Genomic DNA, 21009 nt, shown 5'->3' on the forward strand with positions numbered 1-21009 from the left:
ACGTACACTACACGCACACTACACGCAGCAATACACACACTACACGCAGAGATACGTACATTACACGCAGCGATACGCACACTACATGCACACTACACTCAGCAATACACACACTACACGCAGCGATACGTACACTACACGCACACTACACGCAGCAATACACACACTACACGCAGCGATACGTACACTACACGCACACTACACGCAGCGATACACAAACTACACACAGCGATACACACTACACGCAGCGATACACACTACACGCACACTACACGCAGCAATACCCACTACAAGCCGACTACACACAGCAATACACACTACACGCACACTACACGGAGTGATACACACTACACGCACACTACACGCAGCGATACACACTACACGCACACTACAGCAGCGATACGCAAACTACATGCACAATACACGCAGCGATACACACTACATGCACACTACACCCAGCAAATCACACACTACACGCAGTGATATGTACACTACACGCACACTACACGCAGCAATACACACACTACACCCAGCGATACGTACACTACACGCAGCTATATGTACACTACACCCAGCGATACGTACACTACACGCAGCTATATGTACACTACACGCAGCGATACGTCCACTACACGCAGCGATACACGCAGCGATATGCACACTACACGCACACTACACGCAGCGATACGCACACTACACGCACACTACACGCAGCGATACGCACACTACACGCACACTACACACTACACCCTGCTCTGGCTGCACGGTGTGTGCTGAACACGGAGGCCGGACCAGACCTCCGTCTCTGGCTAAGAACAACAGCCATCCCTCCATCCATCAGAAAGGGGGGAGGCAGGAGTCCACCACACAGCGAGGATCCACCTGCATGTGGAGTACGGTATAAACACTTCGAAGGTTAGAAGTTTGATTCCCACACGTCCATCTGCACTTGATACTCCTCAGATGCTTCTCAATAACCGTTATTGTGCCCGAGGGTAGCGGCTGCCCAGTTGCAGTGGTGTATTGATTTGACAAGTGAGAATATTGAAATATGGATTCTAGTTACATTGGATTATTATCATTCAATTACAAAATGATTTGCTCTGTAAGCTAGTATCTCATGTCTCATTCAGCTCCAACGTTTGACTTCAGTTTCAGTGACGTCGTCCTTCCCCCGGGCGCTGCATCCCCTCCGCCACCAGGGGCAGCGCTGTGCCCTTGAACCCAACTGGGAGTTCCCTTGGCCGAATCCATAGAACGGCTGCAAAACAGAAAAAGCCCAAAAAAGACTGAAACTAAGAGAGAAGATGCCAAAAGTGTTGAGTGTGATCGACGTGATTCCAGAAAGAGAAGAGAAGAAAGGAGGGAGAGAACATGTCAGCTGGAAGAACTTTGATGGTGCCAGAGAGACAGAGGGACAGAGAGACAGAGGGAGGGAGGTTCTATGTTTCAGGTCCAGGTGTGTTCAGTAAACTCTTTCCTCTCAGCGTATCAGAAGATCTGAGTCTTCTATTTGTTTTACGCTGCTCACTCTGCATGAGGGAGTCACTATTCAGTTTCTGCAACTACTACTACTAGCAACGGTTCATTCATCTGAACACAGAGGAATGAGGGAGCCTGGAGCCTTGAGCCTGGAATTTGGAGCCTGGAGTGATGCCAGAAGAATCATTGTCTGGTTGCACCGAGAACATTCCAGATGTTGAAGAAGCCTTGAGGATCCAAAGAAGCGTCCAGAAGATAAAGACTGATTCATCGCGTTGTCCAATAAAGCAGTGCCATCTTGTAGCCCCGCCCTCTTTGCACCATGGGGAGGATTTATTTTGTTCTTCATTTATTCTGCAGTCCATCAACTCAAGAACCTTTCAAGGAACAAGAAGAACCGTGCACTGAACAAAGTGCTTGTGGCAGTTCCTCCTGCCACACACCACCCAAGTGGCGTTTCAGGGCCCTCCGGCACAGAGAGACAGAAGACGATGGGATGTAGACATCAGTTTATTGTAGAGAGGAGGCTAGCTGGAACAAGCCAGGAGCAGTTTAATGTAGAGAGGAGGCTAGCTGGAACAAGCCAGGAGCAGTTTAATGTAGAGAGGAGGCTAGCTGGAACAAGCCAGGAGCAGTTTAATGTAGAGAGGAGGCTAGCTGGAACAAGCCAGGAGCAGTTTAATGTAGAGAGGAGGCTAGCTGGAACAAGCCAGGAGAAGTTTATTGTAGAGAGGAGGCTAGCTGGAACAAGCCAGGAGCAGTTTAATGTAGAGAGGAGGCTAGCTGGAACAAGCCAGGAGCAGTTTAATGTAGAGAGGAGGCTAGCTGGAACAAGCCAGGAGCAGTTTATTGTAGAGAGGAGGCTAGCTGGAACAAGCCAGGAGCAGTTTAATGTAGAGAGGAGGCTAGCTGGAACAAGCCAGGAGCAGTTTATTGTAGAGAGGAGGCTAGCTGGAACAAGCCAGGAGCAGTTTATTGTAGAGAGGAGGCTAGCTGGAACAAGCCAGGAGCAGTTTAATGTAGAGAGGAGGCTAGCTGGAACAAGCCAGGAGCAGTTTAATGTAGAGAGGAGGCTAGCTGGAACAAGCCAGGAGCAGTTTATTGTAGAGAGGAGGCTAGCTGGAACAAGCCAGGAGCAGTTTAATGTAGAGAGGAGGCTAGCTGGAACAAGCCAGGAGCAGTTTAATGTAGAGAGGAGGCTAGCTGGAACAAGCCAGGAGCAGTTTATTGTAGAGAGGAGGCTAGCTGGAACAAGCCAGGAGCAGTTTAATGTAGAGAGGAGGCTAGCTGGAACAAGCCAGGAGCAGTTTATTGTAGAGAGGAGGCTAGCTGGAACAAGCCAGGAGCAGTTTAATGTAGAGAGGAGGCTAGCTGGAACAAGCCAGGAGCAGTTTAATGTAGAGAGGAGGCTAGCTGGAACAAGCCAGGAGCAGTTTAATGTAGAGAGGAGGCTAGCTGGAACAAGCCAGGAGCAGTTTATTGTAGAGAGGAGGCTAGCTGGAACAAGCCAGGAGCAGTTTAATGTAGAGAGGAGGCTAGCTGGAACAAGCCAGGAGCAGATGGAACATGTCATGACAGGGCTCCTCTCCTGAGTGAATGTGAGGATGGGGGTTTTAACCCGCTGCTCGTTAGCCCAACCAATGAGCAACAGATATGCAGCCACCCTGACCCAGTCACCTAGATGCAGGTCAGGTGTAGCTGCTCAACCAGACCATTTCCACATCACAGTGTTTTTTCAGATGGTGACTGTTCCACACACAGTTATCAACAGTTATTTTCAGGACTTCCATTCAACTGCATACCACTCAGCGGGATGAGTAAGTTGTCTGAGCGAGGGATGAGAGAGGAGTGAGAGGTGGATAAAAGGTAATTCATCTTCTTAAAGCTCAGCTGATTTAGGTCCAGGAGTTAAAGTCCGTCCGCTTTTTGCTCCACCCAGACCTGAGCAGCTGGTTCCACTCAACAGCTGAACCTCTGCGTTGATGCCAACGAGCAAATCCAGTCAAAATCCCTGAAAGGAGTTTGAACCGTGAAGCGGGAAGTTTCTCACCAACAGGGTGTCGGTCGGAGATGTGAGCAACCTACACACAGGAACACACAACCACCACTACACACAGAAACACACAAACACTACACACAGAAACACCACTACACACAGGAACACGCAACCACCACTACACACAGGAACATACAACCACCACTACACAAAGGAGCACACAACCACCACTACACACACAAACACACAAACACTACACAGACAACCACCACTACACACAGGAACATACAACCACCACTGCACACAGGAACACACAACCACCACTACACACAGAAACACACAAACACTACACACACAACCACCACTACACACAGAAACACACAACCACCACTACACACAGGAACACACAACCACAACTACACACAGGATCACACAACCACCACTACACACAGAACCACACAACCACTACACACAGGAACACACAACCACCACTACCCACAGGAACACACAACCACCACTACACACAGAAACACCTCTACACACAGGAACACACAACCACCACTGCACACAGAAACACCTCTACACACAGGAACACACAACCACCACTGCACACAGAAACACCACTACACACAGGAACACACAACCACCACTACACACAGGAACATACAACCACCACTACACACAGGAACATACAACCACCACTACACACAGGAACACACAACCACCACTACACACAGAAACACATCCTCCACTACACACAGAAACACAACCTCCACTACACAAAGAACACAACCACCACTACACACAGAAACACCTCTACCCACAGGAACACACAACCACCACTACCCACAGGAACACACAACCACCACTACACACAGAAACACCTCTACACACAGGAACACACAACCACCACTGCACACAGAAACACCACTACACACAGGAACACACAACCACCACTACACACAGGAACATACAACCACCACTACACACAGGAACACACAACCACCACTACACACAGAAACACATCCTCCACTACACACAGAAACACAACCTCCACTACACAAAGAACACAACCACCACTACACACAGAAACACCTCTACCCACAGGAACACACAACCACCACTACACACAGAAACACCACTACACACAGGAACACACAACCACCACTACACACAGGAACACACAACCACCACTACACACAGAAACACATCCTCCACTACACACAGAAACACAACCTCCACTACACAAAGAACACAACCACCACTACACACAGAAACACACAACCACCACTACACACGAGACTGCGACGCTGGGTTTTCAAATCAGAGAGTGTTGCTTTGCTAGTTCAGTGGTTCTCAACGTGCGGTCCGGGGGCCCCCGGGCGTCTTCAGTTAAATGATTAAACTGTGAAAGTTCAAAATCAATCAATTAAAATGAGAGGAAATGGAGGAAGAGGAGGAAGAAGAGGAGGAGGAGGCCTTTCTGTCTTCCATGCGTGTGTGTGAGCTGTTGAATGTGTCTCTGTCTCTCTCTCTCTCTCTCTCTGTCTCTCTCTCTGTCTCTCTCTCTCTCTGTCTCTCTCTCTGTCTCTCTCTCTCTCTCTCTCTCGTGGTTCTTCTCTGAAGGTGCGGTTCTATAAATCCCTCACTCAGTTTTAAGCGTTGCCGTGGTTGCCGCCCACTGGAAGCCTCTCCTGTGGAAACACAGCATCAGCAGCCATGTTACTGTGGAGAAGGAACTCAGCAGTACAACACGGAGAGAGAGAGGGAGAGAGCCCATTACTGTACTAGTACTGTTACTGTATATTACTCCATCAAAGTGGAGCCACTTGGCTCCACAACGTTGAATGACGTCAGTTGATAATGTTTGATGGTTCTGTCATTCAAAGCTCTCATCACTGATAATGGAGAGAAACTGTTTTTAAACAAATGGTTTGAAATATTTATGAAAAATACAATTATTTACTGCTATAAATATTTTCACTTTTTACGGTGCTACATGTTGTTTTTTGAAAGATCTGAATTTCTATTTATAGATAACAAAATCAGGACCGGATCAATCAATCGATCAGTCGGGCGGACTCGACGTGGTCACTGTAAGTTTCTGTGGATTCATGTTTATTCATGGATCCGGCAAAGAAATGGAGACCATAGAGATAAAACATCAATGGAACAGATCCACAGACGTCCACCAGGTAAGAAGCTACATAAACACACCCACCTGGTGTGGAAGCTCTAACCTCGACAGAGTCTACACCTACATTCTGAACCACAACCCGCACATTTATACAAAATAATATGATGACGTCATAAAGTGTCTTACTGTAAATATCATTAATAGTAAATAAGATGGTGACGTCATAAGGTGTCTTTCTGTAAATATAATTAACAGTAAATAATATAATGATGTCATAAACCGTCTCACTGTAAATATAATTTACAGTGTAAGTAAATAATATGATGACATCATAAAACGTCTTTCTGTAAATATCATCTCGTTCCATTCGTTTTGGAATGTTGGTGTGTCGGTGAAGCACGACTGTCCGGCTACTGTGGATCAAATTCGGTCCGTTTTTCACTCATTTCTGCTCCGTATGTACATGGATTTGGATGAAGGACTGGATGTTCCGGTTCAAAAGAGACGTCCCGTGTTCGCAACTTCTGCTGTTGTTCTGTTCTGTTTAAGATAGATTTCCCGAGCAATTTCAATAAGGGATCCAGCTCTGCAGGCTGGACCCCAAAAGAATTTAAATAAAACAGAATAAAAATATGAATAAATAAATAAAGAGATGAAGAAATAAATAAAGAAATAAAGACATAAATAAATAAACAAATAAAAAAATATTAAATATAGCTGCAGGCAGCAATACACGGATCCAGAATCGACACCAATTACAAGTTCTCATGGAACGTAGCATCAGTTAGTGCTGTCGCTCCTCTTTGCACCAGCATTATGTCCAAAATGAGTTCAATTTTCAGAGTTTCCATTGAACGCAGCATCAGTTGACATAATGACACAGTGAGTCCTGGTGACGCAGAATTACTAATACAAGGATCCACTTGTGTGTTGTGACTTTACCCTAAAAATGAGAAGGTGTCTGTCTACTTCCTGTCAGGTCCCCGTCTACTTCTTGTCAGGTCCCCGTCTACTTCCTGTCAGGTCCCTGTCTACTTCCTGTCAGGTCCCCGTCTACCCTCCTGTCAGGTCCCCGTCTACTTCCTGTCAGCTCCCAGGCTACCTCCTGTCTACTTCCTGTAAGGAAATCACTCCGTGTGGAATTTCCCAAGAACAAGCTTCCATTCAAACAGGTTCAACACTGCATGTCCCTCACACACATTTCTTCCACTTTTTTATTATTTGGGACTAAAATTAAAGGGACACCATTGGGAACCCGTTGCTCTGAAGCTGCAACCAACTCCATGTGTGAGGTCACAAACAGACAACTCCATGTGTGAGGTCACAAACAGGGAAGATGTTTTGTTCTGTTTTCCACTCCTACACTTTGTGTTACGACTGGATCCAAAAATAACAACACGGCACCGGTTCCATCAACACCATGACTTTATATTTACTAACAGGGAAAAATAATCAAATATACACCAACACCACGCCCACGTCAAGCAGGTAAGATGACACACACACACACACGATGTAAATGGACGTTCGTAGCCACAACCTGCACATTTATAATGAATTGGATGATGATGTCACAAAGCGTCTCACCCCACAAACTCATCTGGCTGCACCACCCGACCACAACTTTATAACCATGGTGCGTCGGCAATGCATGAACAATAACAATAATAATTATAATTATAATAATAATAATAATTATTATTATTATTAATTGTATTATTATTATTATTATTATTAATAATAATAATAATAATAATAATAATAAAAATAAAATAATAATAGTAATAATAGTAAGAAGAAGAAGAAAAGCTTGGAACTACGCTCGTCCGTAATTATCCGCGGCCTGTTTGTGGGCGGTCTATCCGTCTCGCACATTCCAGGGAATATCACTTCTGCAGAGGCCTCAGGCAATAAATATGCAAATGTCTGTGGAATAAAAGCTCCTTTTGCGCAGCGTGGAGACAAGCAGATGAAAGATAACTGCTTCCTAAACATTTCTCATATTGCGCAGATCATTTACCCTTTGCTTTGCACACTCATATTAATAAATACAATTATATTAGGCGCACATGGAAAACAGGCGTTCAACTTGTTTATGCGGCCGCATCACAATAATCATTTCTACAGTGTCACCCATTATTACACCATGGTTGTGTGACACAGCGTGCACCCACTTCACAACACGAGGCTCCGCCATCTCCATCAGCTCCGGGTGGAGGTAGAAAAGTGGAGACAAAATGCGAGAGCTTCACCACGCAGCAAGCACAGCACTCAAACTATTCAAGAATAAAAACAATAAATCATATTTTCATACCTGACCATTTTGATACAAACAATACATCCCATTTTCTTTTCTTGCCGCCAGCATTGTGGGACATCAGTCCTTCACGTGAAACTGAAGATTATATTTAATAATTGGTCCCTTATATGTAAAATGTAGATCAACAAACTGGACGGAAGGACCAAGGAGAAGGTCCGGGGAGATATTTCTGAGATGTTCTTATCTTGGAACTGAGACACGGAGGTGAACAGAAAAGCTAAAAAAGGCAGGTACAGTACGATGCATTTAAAGATATATGAACTTCCTGTCGAGCTGCAGCTTCTGTTGTCGTCCAAGGTCTCCGCCCTGACTCACCTCCCGCAAATTGGCTTCCTGAGCGACTTGGAAACGGCCTTTTTTTATTGCTCTCCTCCCTGAACTCGCCTGGCAGCGGCTCTGTCTTTTATCTGGAACGTGACGTTTCCATTACGAGCTGCCAGCGCCGAGCCGCCGCTCGCTGAGTTGTGGAGCGAGCGCAGAGCATCGTTAACCCAGCGAGCAGCAGAGCAGCGGTTGGAGCAGAGCGGCGGTTCCCACTCCGTCTCCAAACAGTGAAGTTCTTTAAAAGTCGCTTCTTTCAACATCTACGCTTCCTTGGAGCCCGGGGCACCAGCGAGGGCTGCCAGGTGGAGCCGGGCCAGGGGTGGAGCAGATACAAACACCACCTACCACGTCCTGTGGATGTGTCATTGGCCAAATGTCGCTGTATTTGCAGCCACGTCGTGGATGAAGACCGAGGCTTGAATGTCGATATCATGAGTTTTATGAACATGAACAGGTTGTCCAAAGTGTGGAGCTGCACAGTGATTGGACGGTGTCGGTGGAGGCCCGGCTCTGATTGGCTCACCTGGAACCACTGGCTGAGCAGGGTTCAGGATTCAGACCGAGCAGCACAACACAAAGCTCTGGGGTTTGCCCGGTCGCCCTCGGATCCTCTGTGGGCATCTTCGACGACCTGACACTGCAAACCCAGCGCTGTCTGTTTGGCTCATCAGCGCCTCGTGCAGCTCACACCTTGTGTTCCCTCAGCTGCTGGTCCACCCTCCACTTCTCTCTTCTTATTTCTTCTGCTTTTCCTCGTGTGTTCGGTAAAACGGCCACGATGATCTCATCAGGCACGACGCCTTGACCTTTCTGCTTGGCTGTAAATATCAGCTTTCTTTATGAGGCCTGCGATTAGTTTATCGAACCGTCCCGACCGGCCGACACACATAAGTGCACGTGTGTGATCGCAGCCACGGGGCGGTAACTACCGGCTGTAATTCTGGTTTCTAGGTCTGTGCCGCAGCGTCAAGGTCCTGGTGCTGAGCAGCGACACCACCAGAGCAGCTGCACATCTCCACCCAAACAGCACAGATATATCAACATTTCATGAGCTGTGAAACGACTTCCTGCAAGGTCTTCTAGCCGGCAGACGCTAAATGAAGGCTCCGCTCAAATTGTCAGCTTCATCTCTCTGTGTCTGTCAATCTCTAACTTACATCCCATAATAACAGAGTTTGTACACGTGCTGAGCTGAGTGTCGGTCAGTAGGCGTCCAAAAACATCTGGAATCCAAATGAGCTCACTCGTCCTCAGGAGCTTCAACACGACGGATGCTCTACATTAGAGCGGGGTGGTGAGTGGAGCTGAGAAGAGCTGCACCCTCCACCCACTCCACCCCCCTCTTGGAGATGAAGCAGACTCCGATCCCAAATAACTGTCTTCAAGATCGACAGCCCAGAATGTGTCACGTGACCAGGTTCTGGGGTTGTTTTCACTTGTCATTCAACTTTCCAACAGTTAAATACAAACGTTAGAAATGAATGAGAAACAGAAACAGACTCAAGCAGCCGAAACAACAACGTTCAGAAGCAAAAACCAAAATCTGCCTGGACCTTGAATCAAGTCCAACAACACCTGGAAACACCATCAACGTGGATGGAGGAGAAGATCCAAGAACACAAAGGCCTGGACAGACCTGGACAGAGGAGTTGAAGCTGCAGATAAGAACCTGTCTGCATCTCCACCCACCAGATGCAGCCGGAGCCTGAAATCAACGACAACCATGATGCTTTGCTGCGAGCGTGTGAGCGTGCATGTGTGTGTGCATGTGAGCGTGCGTGTATGTGTGTGTGTGTGTGTGTGTGTATGTGTGTGTGTGTGTGTGTGTGTGCATGTGAGCGTGCGTGTATGTGTGTGTGTGTGTGTGTGTGTGTGTGTGTGTGTGCATGTGTCTGCATGTCTATGTGCATGAGCGTGTGTGTGTGTACTTGTCCATGTGAGTGTGTGTTTGTGTGAGCGTGCATGTGTGTGTGCATGTGAGTGTGTGTTTGTGTGAGCGTGCATGTGTGTGTGCATGTGAGTGTGTGTTTGTGTGAGCGTGTATGTGTGTGTGCATGTGAGTGTGTGCGAGAGCCTGAGCCTCCATCCCTCACGACAATGTCTGCTGACATCATATCCTCTAATGAAACGTTTGGTTTGTCTTGTTCTCTCTCCTCCTCTTCCCTCTCTCCTCCTCCCTCTCTCCTCCTCCTCCTCCCTCTCTCCTCCTCCCCCCTCTCTCCTCCTCCTCCTCCCTCTCTCCTCCTCCTCCAGCGTATCTCCAGTCTGTCGCTCCTTCATTGTCTTTGGCTTCTTATCAGTCATCTGGCTGCAGCGAAAGGTAATAAAAGACAGAAGCATTCAGGGTCTCTCTTTCTCTCTCTCTCTTTCTCTCTCTCTCTTTCTCTCTCTCTCTTTCTCTCTCTCTCTCTCTATCTCTCTGTCTCTCTCTCTCTCTGTCTCTCTCTCTCTCTGTCTCTCTCTCTCTCTCTCTCTCTGTCTTTTTTATTTTTCTTTGCAGCAGTGAACCTTATCACACGATGGGTCAGGATAAGCAGCTTTGTGGTGAAATAATAGGACAGGCCTGATAAGGCTACCGTCCTGGTTGCTCTCCCTGGGGGGCACGGCAGCATGGCGGGTGGAGGGGGTCCGCCACACTCCGCCACGCTCCGCCAGCCCCCCAAGCCCCCAAAGCTCGATTAGAAGAACAAAACAAATGCTAATGTTCACGTATCTTGTTTGCCTGTTTGGTTGGTGTGGTGTCCTGGGAAGGAGCTGGGCGTGGCACCGTCTCACCTGGCGTCCATAACACGCTACGCTATGTCTCTGCTCTTCTGACGAACAGGACCAAATGAAAGGTTGGGTGGAGGTGGGTTTGGAACTACAGCAGGACTTTGAGCACCACTACGTCCACGCTGCATCTGGCATCTACGGCTTCTGTTAATATTTGATGAGGTGGTGAGGATGACACGGTTACTTCCAGCTGGAAGACGTTGTCATAATGAATTGAAGAAGTGAGTTTACTGAGTCAATGCTTATGGATAAAAATAACAATAAAAATCAGAGCGCCTGACTGGCTGGTCATCCAACTGCAGCACTATCAACTGGAGGTTCAGTGGGCGTCGCTGGGGCTCCATACCAGTTATGTTTTCATATAAATCATGGTGGCTTCCCGGCTTGTAGCTGCATCAACAGAAGCAGAAACACCTAGACACCTAAACGCTAAAAAACCTAAATACCTTAACACCTAAACACCTAAACGCGAAAACGCGAAAACGCCAAAGCGCCTAAACGCCTTAACGCCTTAACGCCTAAACATTAAAACGCCTTAACGCCTTAACGCCTAAACACCAAAAAGCCTAAATGCCTTAACGCCTAAACACTTAAACACCAAAACGCCTTAACGCCTTAACGCCTTAACGCCTAAACACTTAAACACCTAAACACCAAAACGCCTTAACGCCTAAACCCCTAAACACCTAAACACCTAAACACCAGAACGCCTTAACGCCTTAACGCCTTAACGCCAAAACGCCAAAACGCCTAAACACCAAAACGCCTTAACGCCTTAACGCCTAAACGCCTAAACACCTAAACGCCTAAACGCCTAAACACCTAAACACCTAAACGCCTAAACGCCTAAACACCTAAACACCTAAACAGCTAAACATTCAACACTAAACACTAAACACCTCAACACTAGACACTAAACACCTAAACGCCAAAACGCCAAAATGCCTACATGCCTAAACACTAAACACCTAAACACCTAAGCACTAAACAGCTAAACATTCAACACTGAACACCTCAACACTAAATACCTAAACACCTAAACACTAAACAGCTAAACATTCAACACTAAACACTAAACACTAAACACTAAACACCTTAACACCTAAACACCTAAACGCGAAAACGCGAAAACGCCAAAGCGCCTAAACGCCTTAACGCCTTAACGCCTAAACATTAAAACGCCTTAACGCCTTAACGCCTAAACGCCTTAACGCCTTAACGCCTAAACACCAAAAAGCCTAAATGCCTTAACGCCTAAACACCAAAAAGCCTAAATGCCTTAACGCCTAAACACTTAAACACCAAAACGCCTTAACGCCTTAACGCCTTAACGCCTAAACACTTAAACACCTAAACACCAAAACGCCTTAACGCCTAAACACTTAAACACCTAAACACCAAAACGCCTAAACCCCTAAACACCTAAACACCTAAACACCAGAACGCCTTAACGCCTTAATGCCTTAACGCCAAAACGCCAAAACGCCTAAACACCAAAACGCCTTAACGCCTTAACGCCTAAACGCCTAAACACCTAAACGCCTAAACGCCTAAACACCTAAACACCTAAACAGCTAAACATTCAACACTAAACACTAAACACCTCAACACTAGACACTAAACACCTAAACGCCAAAACGCCAAAATGCCTACATGCCTAAACACTAAACACCTAAACACCTAAGCACTAAACAGCTAAACATTCAACACTGAACACCTCAACACTAAATACCTAAACACCTAAACACTAAACAGCTAAACATTCAACACTAAACACTAAACACCTCAACACTAGACACTAAACACCTAAACGCCAAAACGCCAAAATGCCTACATGCCTAAACACTAAACACCTAAACACCTAAGCACTAAACAGCTAAACATTCAACACTAAACACTAAACACCTCAACACTAGACACTAAACACCTAAACGCCAAAACGCCAAAATGCCTACATGCCTCAACACTAAACACCTAAACACCTAAGCACTAAACAGCTAAACATTCAACACTGAACACCTCAACACTAAATACCTAAACACCTAAACACTAAACAGCTAAACATTCAACACTAAACACTAAACACTAAACACCTAAACACATAAACACTAAACACCTCAACACTAAACACCTAAACACTAAACACCTGAACACTGAACACTAAACACCTAAACACTAAACAGCTAAACATTCAACACTAAACACTAAACCCTAAACACCTGAACACTAAACACCAAACACCTGAACACTGAACACTAAACACCTAAACACCTCAACACTAAACACTAAACACCTGAACACTAAACACCTAAACACCTAAACACTAAACAGCTAAACATTCAACACTAAACACTAAATACTGAAACACTGAAACACCTCAACACTAAACACCTCAACACTAAACCCTAAGCTCTAAACACTAAACCCTCAACACCTTTTTCTAGGGCACAAGGAGAGAAGCCATCGCTGGTGGTTTCCTGTTCTTGGGGTTGGATGCGCCCGGAACAACCTTCTGGCCGGACCCACACCACACCCTTCACACACTTTTCTCCTCCAGCTGTCAGCGCTGATTCAAACTCTGACTCTCAGCTCAGTCCAGGCGGCAAGAGACGCAGGATTCCCACCAGGATGTGGCGGCTGCTTCCTGGCGGCGCGGTCCAACGCCAGGGAGCAGCCGACCAGCGGCCGAGCCATGGAGACAGTCTGACGGAGGAGGCTAGACAAGGTGCTGCCTCCGCCCCCCGCAGGGAACACACACACACTTACACTTACACACACACACACACACACACACACACACACACTGATGTGTTCCTCGGTGAAGGATCTTTCTTGGACCAGACTCTTTCCTCTCAATGCTCCATAACCTTCTAGTGCTTGATCATAGTGTTTGTTGAAAGAGAAGAAGCAGAGAATGAACCAGAACCAGGACCAGGACCAGGACCAGGATCAAGACCAGGTTGTAAACCAGACCCAGGAACAAGACGAAAACCAGAACCAGGGATAGAACCAGAACCAGGGAAAGGACCAGGACCAGGACCAGGACCAAGACCAGAACCAGAGCTGATGGGTGGAGGAGATGGGGTGGAGCGGAGGAAGCGGGTGTTTCCTCTGAGGCGTGGCTGCCTCTTCACTGGTCGGGTGTTGGGTTCCTCATGGATCTGCAGCGCGTGGACACGTGGTCGTCCTGCCTCATGCTGCAGGATGCGCTTTACCAGCCACAAGGGAGGACTATCACTTTACACTTCCTGGCAGAGATATAGAGACACTTCCATAAAACAGAAATGAATAATAATAATAATAATAATAATAATAATGATGATTTTATCTCTGAGAGGTACTTGTCTGTACTGAACTAATGACTTATCTGATTGGTCCAGTTTCAATTCAACAGTCCAACTCTGTCACAGGTCACAGATTAAAATGATGCTCTGCCTCTGCAGCGCGGCGTAGGGGTGTGAGGGTGGGGTGTGAGGGTGCCGTGTGAGGGTGGGGTGTGAGGGTAGGGTGTGAGGGTGGGGTGTGAGGGTAGGGTGTGAGGGTGGGGTGTGAGGGTGGGGTGTGAGGGTGGGGTGTGAGGGTAGGGTGTGAGGGTGCTGTGTGAGGGTGGGGTGTGAGGGTGGGGTGTGAGGGTAGGGTGTGAGGGTGCTGTGTGAGGGTAGGGTGTGAGGGTGCGGTGTGAGGGTGCGGTGTGAGGGTGCGGTGTGAGGGTGGGGTGTGAGGGTGGGGTGTGAGGGTGGGGTGTGAGGGTAGGGTGTGAGGGTGCTGTGTGAGGGTGGGGTGTGAGGTTGGGGTGTGAGGGTGGGGTGTGAGGGTGCGGTGTGAGGGTGGGGTGTGAGGGTAGGGTGTGAGGGTGCTGTGTGAGGGTGGGGTGTGAGGGTAGGGTGTGAGGGTGCGGTGTGAGGGTGGGGTGTGAGGGTGGGGTGTGAGGGTGGGGTGTGAGGGTGCGGTGTGAGGGTGGGGTGTGAGGGTGGGGTGTGAGGGTGCGGTGTGAGGGTGGGGTGTGAGGGTGCGGTGTGAGGGTGGTGTGTGAGGTTGGGGTGTGAGGGTGGGGTGTGAGGGTGGTGTGTGAGGGTGCGGTGTGAGGGTGGGGTGTGAGGGTGGGGTGTGAGGGTGGGGTGTGAGGGTGGGGTGTGAGGGGGCGGAGCAGGGGCTGTGCTGGACGTCTGGGAGTGATCCTGGTAAACAGCCCGTTCATTCCAGCGTCGTCAGCGTGGAAGATGCAGGACAGCGCAGCGGTGAAATGGTAATTAAGCCGACCACAGCAAGGCCAGGCATCTGCGGAATGTTCCGTGCGGCCACATGGGCCGGTGCCGCCGCCGTCAACAGCGGGGAACCAACAACAATCATGGAATAATTAGCTGAGAAGCACCGGAACATTCTTCTTTGCCAGAGATATGTGGAAGTAATTCAAGATTTGGCCGCGGCCAAATTGCCTCCTATCCTCGACCCCAGCATGCAGCTGTGTGTGTGTGTGTGTGAGTGTGTGTGAGTGTGTGTGTGTGTGTGTGCGTGTGCATGTGAGTGTGTGTGTGTGTGCGTGTGAGTGTGTGTGTGTGTAGAAATGTTCTCCCTCGCTGCCTCAACATGGAAGCTTCTGCAGGAGACTGGATTTGGTGTAAACGATGTCCTTGAGAAATGACACCATGTTACCATGCTGCACAATGAGAGCAGGAAGCTGCAGGAAGAAGCAGGAAGAAGCAGGAAGCTGCAGGAAGCTGCAGGAAGAAGCAGGAAGAAGCAGGAAGAAGCAGGAAGCTGCATGGTGGAACTTCAAATAAGGACTGATTGTTTTTGCCAAAACATGGTGGTGCATTTCATCCAGTTTGCAATGGCAGCGTCTGTTCATCTCCACGAGGCCTCTAGGGGGCGCTACCTCACAGCCTCTCAGACAGCCTGGCTCTGTTCTCAGACCCAGAGAAGTGGAGGAAGTGGTTCTTCCAGGCAATGAAGGAAACGATTCAACTTGACCTACGGTTGACCTTCAATATTAAGAATAAATAAAGTAAATCTGTCTGTCTGTCTGCGTCATTCAGACGGCATGCTCCGCTGCCTGGTGTCAGTCATCATTTGATATGCGAGCGTGTCGCCAAAATGGTAGCGAAACATGATTCCAGACTCAGATTGCAATGGTTGGTTGCCACGGCAACAACTGATAAGTGTAACTGCTGGAAGACGGGGGGTGAACAAACTTTCAGACGCTCGCAGGAAGACGCCACAGCTCAGATTAAAAGCCGTCAAGACAGAACAGCCAGTTCAGCCCTGATGCAGTCGGTGCTGCAGCACAGGTTCCAGCTGCAGCACCGACATGAAACAAGAAATAAAAGACGTTTGATAAAAGCAAAGAAGAAAAGAGACAAAGGAGACAAAGTGCAAAGGCCTACGGTCCTCAACGTGGCAGGACGCCAGCCCGCTGCCACTTCTGTCGTTGGGCCTGGAAAGCAACGAGAAACTCATTCAGAAAGAGAAGAATAAAAATGTGAGAACCGACAAAAAGACAAAGATGCAACAATATCAAATACAATTTTCAAATGCGATGTGAAGGGTCTTGAGCAGCTCTGCAGCAGCAGTGCATTGTGGGGGATAGCGTGCGAGTGCAGCCGGGGGAGCCAGGCAATTACTGCAGCAGGGGATACGAGCTGCCTCCCCAGGGTGGGGCTTCAATGGCAGGAGGCAGGATGAAGTGACTCCGCCCCCCAGAGAGCAGCTAATGAAGCACGCCACACCAGGCTGTAAGACGCCACACCAGGCTGTAAGACGCCACACCAGGCTGTAAGACGCCACACCTGGCTGTAAGACGCCACACCAGGCTGTACACAGCACACAGCTTTTCCAAAACAGCCCTGATGCTCCGTTGTGCTTTACATGAAGAGCTGGTTGTTGAGACGACAATTAAAGGCGTATTCCGCTGCTTTTGGGTGTGAGCTGAAAGGGGGCCGGGGGAGCGAGGCTCCGCTGGAGAAGTCGTTATCTCTCCAACGCTGCACTCCCTGGAATACATTAACTTTACAGTCTGAGCCGCAGCGCTTCACTGCTTGTTTTCCACATTCTTTAAGGCGTGCATGCAATTAGGAGCTGAGGATGAAGAGTGTTCTAGTAATAGCTCCCTGCCCCCGTGCACAGATTTGAGTGCCGGCAGAAAACAAGCTCCGTTGGCCCCTGGGGGCCCTGCTCTCAGGTTGTGATCGTCACTGCCGCCGCAGCAGCAAATCCGCTACGCGGGAAAAAAAAAGAGAGATGAAAAAATCAGAAGGAACGCTGCGCCTCGGCTCGACCAAGCGAATGGCTTTACCAAAATAGCAAAGACGGATATCCAATGATAACTTGGAAAACAGCCGCCGCCATGTTTGTCTCGGAAAACAAAGACCCTGACGCCTCTAAAGCCACTTGAACCCACCTGTGAGCTTACTGTGCCCAACTACTATATGAAATACACTGGAAACATCCTGGAAGCACACTGGAAATATACTAAAACATCCTGAAACATCCTGGAAACATCCTGCAAATGTACTAAAACATCTTGGAAACATCCTTGAAATATACCAAAATATTCTGAAACATCCTGGAAACATCCTGGAAACATACTGAAACATCCTGCCATGTCTCATGCTCCATCACTCCCACGCGCCATAAACTTCCTGGCGGCTCGATGTCTCTGTGGATTAGTCACTCGTGCAAGGAGGATCATTACACCATAATTCCCTGTTTTGCATAATATCTTTGTGGAAAAATTCCCAGGATTTAACTTTGAGCCTCAATACAATTAATTCCAGGGAGACGCTTAGCACCGCATTACGCCGTGTAGAGACCAGCGTAAACCCCAGAGGGACGCGTTGCTTCCAGCCGCACCTTCAGTGGAGCCGCACCTTCACCAGGATTTGGGGAAATGTTTGTAAGCGGGGAAACGGCAGCAGGTCTATTCAATCCGTGATAGAGGGGAGAGGAGGAGGAGGAGGAGGCGGAGGAAGAGGAGGAAGATGAGGAGGAAGAGGAGATGGAGGAGGATGAGGAGAGAGGAGGAGGAAGAGGAGGAAGAGGAAGAAGAGGAGGGGTGGAGGTGGAAGGGGAGATCAGGTTTCCCTTGGGATGATCTGAAGTCATCGACTTCTCATGTTACCCGGAACGTTCCCATTGAGGGAACAGGAGCTGAGACGGTGTCCTTCAGGCCCCGCTGGGCGTGGGGAGGGGTGACACAATAATAATAATAATAATAATAATAACTATTATTATTATTATAGATATAACTGCAGGCAGCAATACACTGGATCCAGTTGATGTTGGTATGTATTACAGTTTTCCCAGTTCTATAAAACACAGCAACGTTACAAACATTGTGGACTTACGTCTGCATGGTGCTCTTCTGACGTTTAAATATCCCTGAATGAAGGTGCTTTAACAACTACCATCGTTCCTGGATGATGCAGTGATGCCAGTTTTCAAGTCCTGGTGACGCAGAATTACTAATCCAAGGATGCACTTGTTGTGCGTTGTGACTTTACCCTAAAAATGAGAAGGTGCCTGACTAGTTCCTGTCAGGTGCCTGACTACTTCCAGTCAGGTGCCTGACTACTTCCAGTCAGGTGCCTGTCTACTTCCTGTCAGGTCCCTGTCTACTTCCTGTGAGGTGCCTGTCTACTTCCAATCAGGTGCCTGTCTACTTCCTGTCAGCTCCCTGTCTACTTCCAGTCAGGTGCCTGTCTACTTCCTGTCAGGTCCCTGTCTACTTCCTGTCAGGTGCCTGTCTACTTCCTGTCAGGTCCCTGTCTACTTCCTGTCAGGTGCCTGTCTACTTCCAGTCAGGTGTCTCTCTACTTCCTGTCAGTTCCATGTCTACTTCCTGTCAGGTCCCTGTCTACTTCCTGTCAGCGCCCTGTCTACTTCCTGTCAGGTCCATGTCTACTTCCTGTCAGGTCCATGTCTACTTCCTGTCAGCTCCCTGTCTACTTCCAGTCAGGTGCCTGTCTACTTCCAGTCAGGTCCCTGTCTACTTCCAGTCAGGTCCCTGTCTACTTCCTGTCAGCGCCCTGTCTACTTCCTGTCAGGTCCCTGTCTCCTTCCTGTCAGGTCCCTGTCTACTTCCTGTGAGGTGCCTGTCTACTTCCAATCAGGTGCCTGTCTACTTCCTGTCAGCTCCCTGTCTACTTCCAGTCAGGTGCCTGTCTACTTCCAGTCAGGTCCCTGTCTACTTCCTGTCAGGTGCCTGTCTACTTCCAGTCAGGTGCCTCTCTACTTCCAGTCAGGTCCCTGTCTACTTCCAGTCAGGTCCCTGTCTACTTCCTGTCAGCGCCCTGTCTACTTCCTGTCAGCTCCCTGTCTACTTCCAGTCAGGTGCCTGTCTACTTCCAGTCAGGTCCCTGTCTACTTCCTGTCAGGTGCCTCTCTACTTCCAGTCAGGTCCCTGTCTACGTCCAGTCAGGTCCCTGTCTACTTCCTGTCAGGTGCCTGTCTACTTCCAGTCAGGTGCCTGTCTACTTCCAGTCAGGTACCTGTCTACTTCCAGTCAGGTGCCTGTCTACTTCCAGTCAGGTGCCTGTCTACTTCCAGTCAGGTGCCTGTCTACTTCCTGTCAGGTGCCTGTCTACTTCCAGTCAGGTGCCTCTCTACTTCCAGTCAGGTACCTGTCTACTTCCAGTCAGGTGCCTGTCTACTTCCTGTCAGGTGCCTGTCTACTTCCAGTCAGGTGCCTGTCTACTTCCTGTCAGGTGCCTGTCTACTTCCAGTCAGGTCCCTGTCTACGTCCTGTCAGGTGCCTGTCTACTTCCAGTCAGGTGCCTGTCTACTTCCTGTCAGGTGCCTGTCTACTTCCAGTCAGGTGCCTGTCTACTTCCTGTCAGGTGCCTGTCTACTTCCAGTCAGGTCCCTGTCTACGTCCTGTCAGGTGCCTGTCTACTTCCTGTCAGCTCCCTGTCTACGTCCTGTCAGGTCCCTGTCTACGTCCTGTCAGGTGCCTGTCTACTACTCTGTGCGGCAGCACTCTGTGCACTACTTCCTGTAGTGCACAGAGTGCTGCCTCACGGTGTCTCTGTGGAAGGAAATCACTGTGTGGAAGTTATCAAGTCCAGGGTGATACACACACACACACACTCACTAGTGATGTAACGCTATGAAACTTCACAGAACGCTACGGTATCTACCAAAATACCACGGTACACAGTATTTCAGGTATTAATGTTCCCCCCTTTGTTTTCTGTATATTCAAATAATAAATATTTGAGATTAAAAAATAAAGACACATGGTAAAGCCTCTGCGGCGCACCAAGGGAAGGTGTTTGTCTGGACTCAAATTCACAGGAGAGGCAAAATAATGACATATATATCAAAATAATGACATATATATCAAAATAATGACATATATATCAAAATAATGACATACATATATCAGAATAATGACATATATATCAAAATAATGACATATATATCAGAATAATACATATATATCAAAATAATGACATATATATCAAAATAATGACATATATATCAGAATAATACATATATATCAAAATAATGACATATATTTCAGAATAAGGAGATATATATCAGAATAATGACATATGTTGTGATGTATGTATGTTGTTGTAATAATGACCACTTATTAGTGAAGTTGAAGATGTAAACTGAATGCGGTAACAGGCCCATGATGTAATAATCCATTCAGTGAGTCATTCCCCGAAGCGTCACATTCCGCCATCCTTGTTTACGCTTGTTCCCATGCGCACGGAAGTAACTAAAAGCACGTTGTCGTAAAATATGAGTGTAAAGCAGTTCTGTACGTAAACAAAGACGGTAGAACACGGAACGTGAGGAACGCGGGGAACGCGCGTTATATCCGAATGAAATGTCTTCATTTTCAAAGAGACTAAACCGATAAAACATCAATGGACAGATCCACAGACGTCCACCAGGTAAGAAGCTACATAAACACACACACCTGGTGTGGAAGCTCTAACCTCGACAGAGTCTATACCTACATTCTGAACC

The 21009-nt window shown here is 47.9% G+C and overlaps 1 protein-coding gene across 4 annotated transcripts in view; it reads right to left on the bottom strand.

The window, feature by feature from the left end:
- Positions 1-21009, bottom strand: part of LOC307242258 (neurexin-1a-like) — a gene marked incomplete at its 3' end in the record, with an annotated part of 222905 nt that overhangs the window by 37925 nt on the left and 163971 nt on the right. The window lies entirely within an intron of this gene.

This window comes from Zeus faber, assembly GCF_960531495.2.
Source record: "Zeus faber genome assembly, chromosome: 16".
Classification (NCBI taxonomy): Eukaryota; Metazoa; Chordata; class Actinopteri; order Zeiformes; family Zeidae; genus Zeus; species Zeus faber.